The following is a 2,967-nucleotide window of genomic DNA, read 5'->3' as shown; positions in this document are numbered from 1 at the left end:
GTGAACCCCCTGGTCGATCTCCTAGCGTCTCAGAGGTAGTCTTGTGGATCACTCCATTCATCCAAGTGCATGCAACCTCTTGTGTGCTTTGGGCCATGTATTCTTGAGGTTGTGCAATTTGGGGGTCTTGTTCTCCGACTTGAACCCTTAAAGGAGGAGGGTTTGAACCGTGCGCTTCTAGAGGACCTGCTCCATTGTCATAATTATTATTTGAGTTAATTTAACAAAAGAAGTTGATTATCGTATCGACCTCCGTGGGCAGATTAGTTTTCTAATCGAAGGTCACTATATACACTAGTAGATTTGGACGACAATAGAACCATATAACATGACCTGCTAAGCTAGAGTGAAATTAGTATCTTTAGGTATCAGGTCATATTTTTAAATCAAAATTATTCTTAAAAATTAAATAAATAAATAAGACTTGGCCTTTTTCTTTAAAAAATAAAATATCCAAAAAATCTAAAAAATGAAAAAATAACAATTTTATATGACCGGCATGCCAAGTGATTGGAAAATGACCTTTAGGTCAGGGGGAGTGCTCGTTTCTATCGCTATTGCTCTTTTTGATCCAGATGCTCCCAACGTGGGTTTGTATGGCCATGGGGTGACACCTAGTAGAGCTCTACCACAAACATGGGGATTGGGGAGTACCTGCAGTGGGCGAAGTTGCCGTCATGTTGCATGCTGCCGATAATCTCGAGAGAATGCAGTTAGGAGGATGAAGTTGCACGTATAGTTGGGCCGATCGAGTAGTAAGGGTAGAAAGGAAAAAAAGGGAAGGCAAATGCGATAATGATGGGAACTCAATTAAGGACAGGAATGAACAGCTTCCAGACTTTTTATACGTCATATAGTTTTGATAGTAATTATAACAATCTCCTCAGACAAAAGATTTCAATTTTGTTTATCAATTGTCTTACTTTAATCAACCAAAAAAGTGATTTTTCTTACTTACCGACAAAATGACTTGTATTTGTTCACAAAACAGTCTTTTTTTCACCCGTTACAGATTTGTCAAATAATCCAGCAAGATTATTCATAAATAGGATTCATCAAAGTTAGCTTGCCCAAGAATTTGAAAAAGGAGGTAACATGTAAAACAGATTGTGACAAATATCCTTATGGTTGCCAATCTCACCGTCACGTGTTTGGTGGATCTCCTGTGAAATACTTGTCATATCATCTAACATGAAATAAAGACAATAGAGAGTTTGATCACAACCAGCAAGACTGACATAATCAGTAGCATGATAACAAAGAGTTTGCAATATGGGCACACTCAGCGGGATTCCTACACAATTCTCTTCTCAAGGCAATCCAATGATTATTCTTTTCCAATGGTCCCACGATCATTTGTGAGGAGGTAAATCGAAACTACAATTGACCACGACAAATCCCGGCTTTGTCGGGATTCGAATCCTTGTCCTTTTCTGAGTCATAACCAACTCAGTTATATTCCGCACCAATGGTTATTCCGATCCATATGGAAATGGCACAATTATGTGTTGTAAAGGTTGATCAATCTGAATTAATGAGACTAAAGATCATATTACGCTGCTACAATATATTCAGTTGGTTATTCGATCAGTCAATTTTACCAGGTCATCTTTGAGTTACATTCGGGCTGACGGATCTATAGTGCTAATATTGGCCAAAATCATTAGCTTCAAGGTGGCAGCAATACCAATTCAATATCTGGATTAAAGTCTATTAATCATACAACCTAACAAGTAATACTGAAGATCCATTATTTGATAAATAGGAAATACATTACACCCGTGGAAGGAGCTACACTTGCCTATGGGTGGAAGGATTGTACTGTTAAACACTGTGCTAACTCAACTCACCATATAACTTGGTAGCATACTCTTGATTCCAAAATGTAATCAAGTAAATACACAAGCTCAGAAGGTATTTTTTATGGTACAGCCATTCTAATTAAGCTGATAATGGAGGCCAGATATCTCATTTAGATGCATGGACTGAATGTAGCAGGCGACTGAATTACAAGGCTTGGGCATATAAAATCTACACCTGCATATGTGGTTGGTGGTGAATTTTGTTAAACCGCAAGGAGCATGGTGGTGAGATACTTTGGCCTGGAATTGTTCAAAGAAAAATTGACTTGGGAGCAATAACATCCTGTCTTTTATTTGGAAGAATTTTATGAAAGTCCTGGATTTCTTTAAACTTGGGATCACAATGATTCCTTTCTACGGAAATTCTACAAGTCTATGGCATGATAGATGGCATGGTGAAATGCTGCGGAAACATGGTTTTGCAAACATGTATAAATGCAGCAGGAATAAAGGCATCAAATTAGAACTTCTGAAGACTGAACATCGCGTATTAGATTTAATAACCCAAGATGATTGGCTTAGATTCTGTAACCGACTAGCTGATGTTAGTTTACAATCAGAAGAAAGGATCAAGTTTTACAGAGATGGCAGAACTCTGGCATGTCCGCAATTAAGTTAGCATATCAGAATCTACAGCTGACTGAGATGACTCATATCAAGAGTGCTCTAAGTTGGATTCCCTTTGCTCCGAGGAAAGTTAAGGTCGTCGCATGGCTGGTTAATAGAAACATGCGTAAAACTAAATCAAGGCTCAGTTAAAAAAGGAATGGAGATGGATGATTTTAATTGTATTTTCTGCAAGGCCTCGGATGAAACCATCTCTTCAAATCTTGCAACTGCACGAAATCAGTTGGTTTTGTGTTACTAATAAAAGTGTTACAATATATCCAAATGAAACCATATGATGCATCACAAGATTTAGTTATCATCATCGATGCAACAAATTGAAACCGCAACAACAACGAAACTAAAGGGCTTACTTGAATAGAGAACCAATATCATTGATTCCTTACTCGTTGTCAAACAAAGTTCTTGAACACAACGGTTCTGCAGGAGGTAGGTGACAACCAAGTCTCATATCAATGGGGAGAATAAAGGAAGAAGA

The sequence above is a fragment of the Curcuma longa genome, chromosome 16, assembly GCF_044706935.1.
Source record: "Curcuma longa cultivar G26 ecotype Majalengka, Jawa Barat chromosome 16, ITB_CL_G26_1.1, whole genome shotgun sequence".
Lineage (NCBI taxonomy): Eukaryota > Viridiplantae > Streptophyta > Magnoliopsida > Zingiberales > Zingiberaceae > Curcuma > Curcuma longa.
This window is presented reverse-complemented; position numbering follows the sequence as displayed.